This window comes from Dipodomys merriami, unplaced genomic scaffold (genome assembly GCF_024711535.1).
Source record: "Dipodomys merriami isolate MVZ:Mamm:240054 unplaced genomic scaffold, mDipMer1.0.p SCAF_215, whole genome shotgun sequence".
NCBI lineage: Eukaryota > Metazoa > Chordata > Mammalia > Rodentia > Heteromyidae > Dipodomys > Dipodomys merriami.
Window position 1 is genome coordinate 1,681,462 of NW_027203549.1, and position 13,328 is coordinate 1,694,789.

Here is a 13,328-nt window from a genome sequence, read left to right on the forward strand (position 1 = left end):
GTTCCCTTTTAGAAAATAAAAAGCACTTTGGGTGAGGTCTTCATCATAATTTTGTTATGATCTCAAATACGTTTTTATTTCTGGTATTTCACCTGTGTAATCTCATTTCAACATTTTCCAAAGAGCACTTTAGTGGAAGGAGGAAATTAAAAGTGGATTCTGGTAGAAAATTTCTGTTACAAAAATCTCTGGTACATAGTAAGGTAAGCAGCTCAAAAATTATTCATTAGAAAGATGAGGTGAAAGTTATCTTTTTATACACTAAAACTCTTTCCTCAACGAAAACAGAAGATTTAAAATAACTAATATTTTTGAAGTTAATGGGCACAAATATGCACGAATTTTCTAGAAATAAAATGATCACTCATGAAGCTTTACTGATACTTCAAAGAATGCATCCCAATAAGAGGAATCACTTTTAAAAATTTTCACACAATGTATACCTACCTGGTAACAGAACCCCAAACTAGACTAAGGCATCTAATAGCTATCTAATTGTTGTTGTCTTTTAACAATACTGCTTAATTCTATGGCCAGTATAAAATCACATTTGTAATAAAAGTTACTAGATGGGACCTTCATGGATGAGATGGTGTGGGGTTTCTGGTGGAGCCCTGTCTGGGTCAAGGGAGGAGTGGAATTGGCACAGTCTCTGTGGTGGGGCAAGGTGGGGCTGAGAGGGTGAAGGCCAGTCTGTGTAGGACTTTGAGACAGCAGGGAGGGGACAGAAAGGACTAGACTTGTTAGGGGCGGGGTCTCTTGTGGAGTAGGCGGGATTTAGGATGAAGTCTGGCAGGTGGACGGGTTTTCAGTGAAAGAAGGTGGGGTCACTGGGGAGGTGGCTGTTTAGGACAGAGCTTTGAGAAAGAAGAACAAGGCTACAAAGGAGAAGGTGACTTAGAGTAGGGGTGCTGTTAGAGCACTGTGAGCCCTTGTGGGATATGTAGGGTGAGGTTTCCCATAAGGCAGGGCAAGGAATGGAAGCAAGAAGCTGACAGAAGGTGGGGATTCTGGTGCAAGAATGTGGAGACATGAGAGTGAGGCTTTTCAGGGTCTGGCTTTGAGAGGGCAGGGTGGTACTAGGAATATGTGGGCTAGTAAGGGACTGAGTTTCTGGTGAAGAATGGCAGGGCTTTGGGAAATGTATTAGGGTGGAGGTGGGGTTTTTGGCAGAGCAGGATGTAGTCTCATTGTATGGAAGATTTTTTTCAGGACCAGGGCTTTGTGAGAGCAGTGATAGGATCCAGTGCACTAGACTAGTTAAGATGGGGTTTCTGGTGTAGCCAGTCACCTCGAAAAGAGGAGTAATGTTGCGTGGGGATTTCAGGGCATGGACTTGGACAGGGTTTCCAGTAGGGCAAATCAGCCTCCCAAAAGGGACTATGGAGGGACAGGGATATACTGTTGAGCCTGGTGAGCTTCCAGAGGGAGACCAACTTGTGCAGTGGTTTCTAGTGGAGCAATGTGGGTGTCGAGAGATGGGACAATGTGGTGGGGGTTTTCTAGGCTTCAAGAGGGAGGCCAACTTGAGCAGTGGTTTCCAGTGGAACAATGTGGGTGTCGAGAGATGGGATACAGTGGTGGGAGTTTTCTAGTGGGGTATTTCTGGATTGGGACAGGGCTTAGAGCCATAGAACTAGTTGGAGGAGGGGCTTGGAGAAGGAGTGGAAGGGCCACAATGGTGCAGGATAATTATGAACAGGGTATCTGGTGGAGTAGAGTGTGGATCTGAGGGAGGAGCCAATAGGATGCAGGTTTATCTGGGGAGCAAAGCAGGGTATTAAAGAGTAGATGTGAGAGGTGTAGAGGCTTGTGGTGGAGCAGGGCTGGTTTTCCAGGCAGGAGATGGGCTTTGCGAGAAGTTTCTTTCCAAGCAAGGAGGAGCTTCATGGGCAGTTATACCGAGGTGGAGGGTTTTTGGTATAGCATGATGGGCTTTGTGGGAAGAGGTAGGTTCGCGCTGTGTTTGAGAGGTTAGTCCACTTAGATGTAGGCTAGTTATGGGCAGAGTTTCTGATGGAACCAGGAGGGGCTTGACATAGAAGGCTGTTTGGGGGTGGGGTATGAAACGGAAGGGAGGAGCTTGGAGGTACTAGGATATGGGAGCAATGCGAGTATGAGGGAGTAGAGTAGTTAGGGGCAGGGTATCTGATGGATGAGGTGGGGATTCGAGGGAGGAGCCCTATGTAGGCGGAGTTTTGGTGCAGTAAGGCGGGACATAGAAGGAGTTATGGACCTGAGCTGATTTCTGGTGGTGCAGAGCAGGGATTCCAGGAAAGAGTGGAGTGGAAAAGGGATTTCCCTAAAGCAGAGGAGAGTTTTCAGGAAGGAGTCTGGTTGCAGTCAGACCTTTGAAAATTTATAGCAGGTCTACCAGGGGGTAGGTTAGTAAAGGTTAGGCATTTTAGGGAGGAAGCTGCCTAGAAGTGAGTTTCTAGTGGATCCAGTCAAGTTTTATGGGAAGGGGGACTAAGAAAGGGGCAAGACTTAGTGGGGCTACAAAAAATAAACAGTTACCAAAAATAAATACAATATAAGAACACCATTTTCTGTCAGTGTGCACTTATATTATTTTTATGTATGCAGAAAATACTGGAGAAAGTAACCAAGTAATGATTCCTTCCTGGTAAAATTTTAATTTATTCCAGTTGAGTGAAAATAAAACCACTGGTCACATCAGGCTCAGAGGCACACAGTAGACTAAGACACATGAAGGACTAGAATTGATTCCCCAGTACCAATATTAAGGGCCACAAATAAAAGTTTAAAATGTTTCAGTTGGGCATAGTAGACAATATTGTCTTTAAATTGTGAATGAATAGAAATTTTACTCTGACCACTTTAGAAATCCTAAAACGAAGTAAATAGTAATGTCTTAAATTTATACAATATTGGAAAGTATGCTAAAAATAATTAGGGATATATAAAATTGTACACAGCATGTTCATTCTCCAGCATCAATTGTAATCTAAAAGAATTTAAAACCAGAAAATTGCCATATAGTGGGGTTGCAGCATGGTTTCTTTTCTGTCATCAAAATGGTGACTTAAGCAATGTGCCTTTATCATTGGATGCATTGATGATAAAACATATCTAATAATGTGAAGTACTACTATACAGACCCTGAAGAAACTCAGAAGGATCTATGAAATGATGTTGGAATGAAATTAATGACTAATTACAGTAGAAATTAATCTTCAATAGGCCCATACTTTCCAGAAGAAAAGGCTATATTGAAAAATAAACAGTGAAAATGAAGCAAGCAGGCAGACCATGAAGTAAACTTTATCCAATGAACAACATCTATCGAGGAATGATTGCAATCTTCCTTTACCTAAGTTATAGTTATTGACCTATGTTTTTCCCTAATGCCAAATACCAAAGTCATGAAAATGCAGTAATCATTTTCAAGACATTAGGCGTTTCAGAAATAATTCAATGAATGTATTGCTAGAAAGTAAAGATAGATGTCTGAGCTAAAGAGTGAAGAAAATGTCCCCAATGTCTGGCCCTCCACTGTGAGAAGGGCACAAGATGAAACACAAGGAGAATGGACAGAAGTTCAGTAGTGCATACCAGTAGTTCCCAAGATACAATGATGAATGCAATGGGAGAAAATCAACAAGATCTTCATGATACTAAGCATGGGAGAATAGAGAGAACAACAGTGAAAATCCTAGGAGAATTACAAAGGATTCCCTTGCATATTTGGCAGAAGTGTGCGTGACATTGAGGTCTAAACTATGTGGAGGTGTTATAGGAAACTACCTGTGCTCATATGGTGCCACAAGCAGTGAAGAACTTATGATTTACAGGACATTGAATAATCATAAAAGTCTTGCTTCAGTAGTACAGAGTTAAACCTTGATAAATTCTGTTTTGAAACACCTAAGAAACTATAAAACCAATACCAGAAGATTCCAATTGTATATAAGTGACTTGACTGTTCACAAAAATAGAGTTCAAAAAATCAAATCACATAATGTGGATGTAAAAGCATAACATTATTAAGGTAACCGTTAAACCACACACATTTTATGGGAGTAGTCCTGATTATAAAAGATTTGTTTTCCTTACACATTTTGGATGTACAAGGCCTACAAAAAAAAACAAAACAAAGAAAAGACAATTGGCAATAGAGCTGGATGCCAGTGCTTCCTCCCTATTCTTAGATAGTCACGAGCCTGAGATGGGAATATCATGGTTGACAGATGGCTGGGGTAGCAATCCATGAGACATTTATGTTCAATTATTCAGTCAAAGGCAGACTTAAACCTAGGTTCAAATACTACAGACTTAGTCATGAGTGAAAAAAACAAGCAAGAGTTTGAGGCTCTGAGTCAAGTTTCATTAGTGTGCGTGTGTGTGTGCGTGTGTGTGTGTGTGTGTGTGTGTGTGTGTGTGTGTGTGCGCGCACACACAAATGGATTGAGAGGGGAAGAGGGAGAGAAAACAGGGAATATTGAGTTTAAGGACTATCCTAAGCATATATTAATTAATAAAAATGAGGGAATCCATGGAACCTATGTTTCTTTGAATCTGTCTTCCTTCACATAATATGATTGGTTTACAAGTCTTTCCATTTTATTATGAAAGGGGCTGTGTCATTATTTCTGATAGAGGCATAAAATTACATTGTTTATATATACCACGTTTTCCTGATCCATTCATCTCTGGAGGGCATCTTGATTGGTTCCAATAATGCTGCCAAAAACATAGTTGTAGATTTAGTGGGTTTTAGCTTGAGATCATTTCGACAAATGCCCAAGAGTGGATTACTGGCTCCAGAGCTACGTACATTTGACCTTACAAAATAATGCTAATTGAAATGAACTCCAAAACATGGAAAAAAAACCGTCTTTTTTCAGATGTTAACCTTGATGTCGGTAGAGTATCTAGATCTTATATTTCATTTGTATTTTACCATTGGTTTATCCCTGGCAATCTCTGTCTTGATTCTGGTTCCTTCCATCTTGTATATATATTTATCTGATTTGGAGAAGGAAAGGGAAAAAATATAATGATTAAAGAAATACAAAGAGTGACCCATTGCGACAATGATATTCACAAATACTATATAACAGAAATGAACTTTACAACTTTGGAGTGGGTGGGAGGTATAGGTGGTGGGAAGGGATAGGGGAACAACAACGGAGTGGGTAACAATATTCAATAAGGAATGCAAATTACTCATGTAACTGTAACTACTCTGTGCAGTATTTTTGAAATAAAATAAAAATTTTAAATTGAACCTATCCTAGAGAAAATATAGTTTTCAAAATAATACATTTGTCACAGAGCTTGTGAATGATTCTAAAGTCAAGCTGTTAGACTTGGAAAAGGATAGATTGGGAAGTCATCTCAAACAGCAATCAAAAGTCTGAGAGCTGTGCTCTGCAAAGGCCAAGCAGTCAAGGGAAGACAGGGGTATGATTTATTACTTCAAGAGTATTTAAGTTCGAGTTGTTGGACACTAAAAGATTAAGACTTCGGAGACAAGATGGATGTCTGTGCTATGGTTGGAATGACTATTGTTCCCTTCTGCTCCCTAACAATAAGGGATTCAATTGTCACTATGTCTACAAACAATACTTCATGTTAATAGTTGTAACCACAAGCTATATTGATGTCTTTGTTTGCAGACATAACTGCAGCCACTGACCACCCCCCAACCCAGTAGTAGAATGAATATAAAGCATGTTAAGCAGGATTTTGGGATCCAGAAAATGGCAATGGGACTTTGGGTTCCCTGGTGTCTTCTTTCCTATCACTTCCTGTGATTTCTCAGTTCTTTGTCCAGGTATCCCATATCAGGGATGTTCCATTGTTGCGGTTAGTGACAGTACTGATATTCTGAACACCTCAAAACAAACCATGAAAAACACTTCCTCAAAGAACATTGACAAATGTATAGAAGCACATGGAAAGATACCAAACATCACCAGTCACCCTATGATCCTCTAGCAAGAAAGTACAATTCAGGAGTATCTTTACTTCTGATTATATGAGATAGATAATTGTCCCTTTTGTATATTTGGTATTTGGTACTGCATACATTTTCAGAAACACATATACATTGTGAAATAATGTCATTTATTTCATAGGTCACAGACCATGTAACTGGAATGATGACCCTAATATCTTCTCAGTTTCCTGATTCAGAATTAGATGATTGTGAATTGCCTAATTATGAACATTTCTTCATGAAACTCAAGAAGACAAAATGAAGTGTCAGGGTCAAGCCATTCCATAACTGTAAGGATTTTACATATATTAGAGTAATATATGCCTACACTGCTCAGAACTCATGGGACATTGGTGTGTTATAATGGTCTTCAGATCAGAAATATGCTAAAGCTTAAAGTAGAATGATGGGCTATACATTTTCAACGCAAGAATGATAATCACCCCCTGCAATTATTCTCAGTGGAGAATCCTTCCTAAACATTTTACTGTCTTAGCTTCTATTCTGGGCTTTACCATTATCAGGGAGGGTCATGCTGTATTGAGCTACAATACTGCAGCAACCTTAGCTGCCTTTGAATTTTATCTCCAATATTGATACCAAGGTCAACTCTACAACTCTAATCACATAGTTAGTGGACACCTGAACTTTTGAAGCCTGGTTAAAAATTCAGCTATCACTGCTCATTGCCAGTGTTAAAGATCTCACCCCTTTAGATTTATTGTGTATCTTCTTGTATTTCCAACACTGCTTTAGATGTTGGATTTTGAAGTAGAGGTTTTAGCTTGCATTTGATTTATGGAGGTGCTAGTGGTGCCAGTTGAACTGCATATATTATAATGTAAGTAATTTGATGTTTTGACATAAGAATTTAATTTTGGCAATTGAGGAAGTGAATATACATGACTCACAAAAGTTTCTTTCTGTGTATTCGTATTGCTATATTGTGAACTTCCTAAAAGCCAGCCATGGGAGCAAATGTCCCTAATCCCATCACTTCTGTCACTGAGATAAGGCTTGAAAAATCTAGACCACTTGGCACTTCATAGTGAGAACCTTTCTACAAAGAAGCGGGAGAGAACAGCAAAAAGAGAATATGAATCTTCCAACTGTTTTGTTACATATTCCTTACACTTAGCCATTAAGACCACAACAATAGTATTGTTTATGAATTCTTTCCTACACTTTTCATGTTCTGAGCTGTTTTATTTATGGATCTCTAAAAATCATATAAGAAACACATAAGAAATCTATATAAATCATATAAAAATCATAAAAAATAGTTTGTTAGGGATATATAATCCAAAAAGAGTAATTTTAGGAAAGTAGTAAGCACATACAATGTACTGCATTGACTTTGTTGAAAACTTCAGCAGTTGTATTTTATTTACTCTGATAACAAAGTTTATAAACTAAGTTACAATAGTATTCCAAATGGAAAACAGAACTAGAAACATGAAGGGTAGCACTAAAGAATGCTACTGCTACCACTAATAGAGTAAGAATGAAATTTAGGCAAAACTCCTTCAGAGTAAAAGCTACAGGTCAGCCCCAACATTACTTTCATTGTTCTTATGAAGAAAAGAACTTTTTTGATAGTAAAGACAAATTTTCACAGATATTAATATCAAATGGGTATATATTTCTTTTTTTTACATGAATATTTTTTAATATTGTGAAAATACCATACAGAGGGGTTACAATTACATGGGCAAGATAGTGAGTACATTTCTTGTCAAGCATTGTTGCCTCCTCCTTTGTTTCCCCATATATCCCTTAACCTCTCCACACCCCACCCCCACACACCCCCTACCACCCCCCTACACCCCCACTCCCCAACCACACCAAAGTTGTGAAGTTTGTTTTTCGACATAACATCTTGTACATCTCATTGTTGCAGTGGGTCCACCTGTATCCCTATTTAAACAGCTTGTTTTTTCCCTTCCCTTCCACAAATTATATCAACCTCAAATACAGTGAAAGTATGGCTTATACCCTGGGGGAGGTACATATAAAGCAACAAAGAAATCATCTTATAAATGTGTTAGAAACAATCGCATGAAAGAAAAAAACAGTTGAATGCATATCTTAGCGTTCATTTCCCTAACATCAACTTATCCGACCTTTTCTGCTTGACTCAGACATATAATAGTTATGCAAATAAGGGAAACCATGGGACCTATGTTTCTTTGGGACTGGCTTACTTCACTTAATATAATTTTTTCCACGTCTTTCTATTTCCTAACAAATGGGGCAATGTCATTCTTTCTGATGGAGGCATAGAATTCCATTGTGTATATATACCACATTTTCTTGATCCATTCATCTACTGAGGGGCACCTGAGTTGGTTCCATATCTTAGTTATGGTAAATAAGGCTGCAATAAACATAGTCGTGATGGTAGCTGTAGTGTGGTCTTGTTTGTGAACATTTGGGTAAATGCCCAAAAGTGGGATTGCTGGGTCATAGGGGAACTCTATGTGGAGTCTTTTGAGGAACCTCCATACTGCTTTCCAAAGTGGTTGAACAAGTTTACACTCCCACCAACAATGCAGTAAGGTTCCCTTCTGTCCACATCCCCTCCAGCATGTGTTGTTATTAGAATTCTTGATTATAGCCATTCTAACTGGGGTGAGGTGGTATGTCAATGTTGTTTTTGTTTCATTCTGTTTTTTATATTTTTATTTTATTTTATTTGTGAACATACTGTACAGAGGGGTTACAATTACATGGGCAGGATAATACGTACATTTCTTACCAAGCATTGCAGCCTCCTCCTTTGGTTTACCCTTCACATCCCTTCCCAGCCTCCCCCCTCCCCCCCCAATCCCAACCCTTCTCCTTCCCCCCCTTTCCCCCGCCCCCCGAACCGACGTTGTAAAGCTCGTTTTGGACATGACAACTTATACTTCTCGTTGTTGCATCAGGTCCACCTGTATCCTTAAACAACTGTTTTTTCCCCCTCTCCTCCACAAGTTATACTGACATCAAATATAGTGAAATCAGGGGTTATACTGTTGGGGAGGGACATATAAAGCAAGAAAGAGATAGTCTTATAAATGCTTTAGAAACACATGCATGAAAGAAAAAAACATTAAAATACATATCTAAGGGTTCATTTCCCTGACATCACATTATCTGAACTTTTCCCCTTGACTCATACATATACTAGATATTGCAAATAAGGGAAACAATGGGACCTATGTTTCTTTGGGTCTGGCTTACTTCACTTAATATAATTTTTTCCAAGTTTTTCCATTTCCTAACAAATGGGGCAATATCATTCTTTCTGATGGAGGCATAGAATTCCATTGTGTATATATGCCACATTTTCTTGATCCATTCCTGTACTGAGGGGCATCTGGGTTGGTTCCATATCTTAGCTATGGTAAATAATGCTGCAATAAACATAGTTGTGCTGGTAGCTTTAGTGTGGTCTTGTTTGTAAACATTTGGGTAAATGCCCAAAAGTGGGATTGCTGGGTCATAGAGGAGTTCTATGTGAAGTCTTTTGAGGAACCTCCATACTGCTTTCCAAAGTGGTTGAAGAAGTTTACATTCACACCAACAATGAAGTAAGGTTCCTTTCTGTCCACATCGCTCCAGCATCTGTTGTTGTTAGAGTTCTTGATTTTTGCCGTTCTAACTGGTGTGAGGTGGTATCTCAATGTTGTTTTCATTTGCATTTCTTTTATGGCTAGGGATGTTGAACATTTCTTCATGTGTCTATTGGCCATCCTTCTTTCTTCTTCAGAGAAGTTTCTCTTTAAGTCTTTCGCCCACTTGTTTATTGGGCAGTTGTTTCTTTGAGGATTTGTTGTTGGGGGGTTTAATTTTTTGAGTTCCAAGTATATTTCAGATATGAGGCCCTTGTCCGTTGTATGGCTAGTAAAGATCTTCTCCCAATCCGTGGGCTTTCTATTGATCTTGCTAGTTATGTCATTTGCCCTGCAGAAGCTCTGCAACTTTATGCAGTCTCAAATGGGTATATATTTCTTAAGGCCTTCAGGAAGGATGCTGTGACCATGTTGATGGAAGCTGACTTCTTTGGGACCTACTTCACAGTGTGCAGACACCATTCCAAGCACTGCACTTGCATTAGGGTAATTTTAGTGCTCATGTGTGTTCTTCAAGTTAGGAAATGAATTAAATATTTCATTAAAAACAGAAGTAGGCAAGAAGGCCAAACAAATTCCCCAAGTACCTAAGACTGATCAGTTGTAGACCCATAATTCAAATCCAGGTTTCCACCAGGCATATCTGAGGTTATTCTCTGTCATATTCATTACCTTTAAAGAGCGATGGAGCAGATGAACCCACATTAACTTTCTAATTATGGTTACAAGGGCAATAACAATGCTATAGTATATAATCATTTTTAAATGAAAAGGGTGTGGATAATGAGAGCATAAGTGATCTTTATAGCAAATATTGATCAGTTTAATTTATACAGAAATACCTGAATGAACATCACTCATCTTCCACTGTTTATTATTCCTGGAATAATTCCTTAAGGAGAACAAATCCACTTTTTCTGATGAACACAGGCTTTTATCATTAAGTACCTTGAATACACAGGGAATAGTTTTTATGGATATATAATCCAAAAGAAATAATTTTTGTGACTAGTTACTTTCTTGTTGTACCAATGAAAATCTATTCCCTATTCTAAAACATATATGAATTTATTGGATATTAGTTTTATCAGTATAAATTAGGTGTGCATAATGTATGTAATATATTCTATTACATAACATATAAATGATATATTATAATACATGTACCATTATTGATATTCTATAAATAATATTCTATAAATATTCTATAAATATTGTAAATAATATGTGTATAAAACTGGTTTTAGTATTATACTGTGAAGGATAATAGGAATGACAACTTTATTTAAATAAGTATATTTGCATGTTTTAGTCACATAATTTATTTTTGTGCCAGTACTGAGACTTGAACTATGGTCTGGCTCTTGTCCCTGAGCCATTTCACTTAGACTGGCTTCATATAGCTATCTTCAGATCTCAGCCCCTAAGTAGCTGGGATTACAAACATGAGTCATGTTATATTTTTTGAATTCCATCCTTGGCATGTTCCTACATAATTATTTCTGAATGTTCAATTATGTTATGGTATTCCATTTCTAAACCAATTCTGAATAAATAAGTACTTATTGGGTAAAACTCTATGTTGCAATCAAACTTGTAAGGACCCTACTTTACTATCAATTTTCAAAGACATTTCTAATTTAATTCCTGGACAGATGAGCAGAGAAATTAAATTATGTATGCAAAATATATGTAAAATACTACATTACATAACATATAAATGATATATTTATAATATATGCATATTTAGGGATATTCTATAATTACTATAAATAATATATTATAAAACCGGTTTTAATATTATACTGTAAAGGATACAAGGAATGTCAACAACCCTATCTTAACGGTCTCATTTTCAACAGTATATAAACTATGCTATGAACATATACCTCAAGAGAGCACACCTCTGTAATCACATATTCACCTTCAAATATTCTCCTCATCGTTATGAGGACAAGAAGTGGCACTATGGCTCAAGTGGTAGAAGGCTGCCCTTGAGCTGAAGAACTCAGTGATACACCTGGGTCCTGAAATTGAACCCCAGGACTGACAAAAATAAAATTTGAAGAATTAAAGCATTAGGGCTGGGAACAAGACTCAGTGGTAGAGTGCTTGTCTTGCATTCATGAAGTCCTGGGTTCAATTCCTCAGCACCATATAAGAAGAAAAAAGTGGAAATGGCTTTATGGCTCAAGTGGTAGAGCACTAGTCTTGACCTGAAAAGGTCATCAGGGACAGAGCCCAGACCCAGAGTTCAGGTCCTCCTACCACCACCACCAACAACAACAAATTAAAGCATCAAACAACCTCAAGTAGTTGTCCAGAATAATGAGGGCGGCATTATCAATTTACATGACCTAGTGACTTTAAGCCTAGTTTACCAGGGGAGGTAGTGGGCAATTGTGTTTTTGCCAAAACCTGCAAAATTCTTTTGTACTTTACCATGGAGGGAGAAAGGAAGGAATGTGGGGAAGAGGGGAGGTGTTTGGTGACCTTGCCCTTTGGTTCAGTGATTGTTTTCTGGAGTAAATTCAGAGAAATTCTGCTTGCAATCCTAGTTGCATGGGGAATGAAGAAGCCATGACCTGGAAGTGGTTTTATCCTGTCCTTGGCCTGGTCCCAACCACCACTGTATAATCCAAGTACCACTTCAGGACCAAGAAGCCGTGAAGACTACTGATCCACTGGACAGGTGGACCTAAGCAAAGCCAGAAAAGACAAAAAATGCAATGCCCAGGGCAGCACTGGAAATCTACACCAGGAAGAGATTTTTTAATTTTTTTTATTGTAAAAATGCTATACAGAGGGTTTACAGTTACATGAGTAAGGTAATGAACACATTTCCTATTGAGCATTGTTACCTCCTCCTTTGTTTTTCCCCTACTACTTCCCTCCCACCTCTCCAACTCCTTCCTCCTTGACTCCTGCCTGATATTGTACATTCATTTTCCACACAGTGTCCTGTACAACTCATCGTCACAATGGGTCAACCAGCATCCCCATTTCAGCATTCTGCTATAACCTTTCCACTCCCCAAATTATAAAAATGTATATAAAAATGCAGAACAGTAGAATCAAACACAGTGAAAACAGGAATTATACCATGGGGGTATGAACCTACAAAAGAATCACATAGTGTATTATAAGTATATTAAAAACAAAAGGCAAGAAAGATAAAACCACTTGTGTCTCTGAATTGGGGTATATTTTGCTTAACATCATTGTATATGGTCATATGTACATAGCCTTTGATCTTCTGTGCTTGTTCTAGACATGTACTAGTCCTTGAAAACAAGGGAAAACATGGGACCTATGTTTCTTTGGGCCTAGCCTTACTTCACTTAATATAATACTTACCAAGTCTTTCCATTTCCTAAAAAATGGGGCAATATCATTCTTTCTAATGGAGGCATAGAATTCCATTGTGTGTGTGTGTGTGTGTGTGTGTGTGTGTGTGTGTGTGTGTGTGTGTGTGTGTGTGTGTGTCTCACATTTTCTTGATCCATTCATGTACTGAGGAGCATCAAAGTTGGTTCCATATCATAGCTATGGTGAATAATGCTGCAAAAAACATGGTCGCACTGGCAACTTTGGTATGACCTTGTTTGTGATCATTTGGGTAAATGCCTAAATGCCCAAAAGTGGGATTGCTGGGTCATAAGGGAGCTTTATCTGGAGTCTTTTCAAGAACTTCCATACTGCTTTACAAAGTGTTTAAACAAGTTTATACTCCCAGCAACAATGCA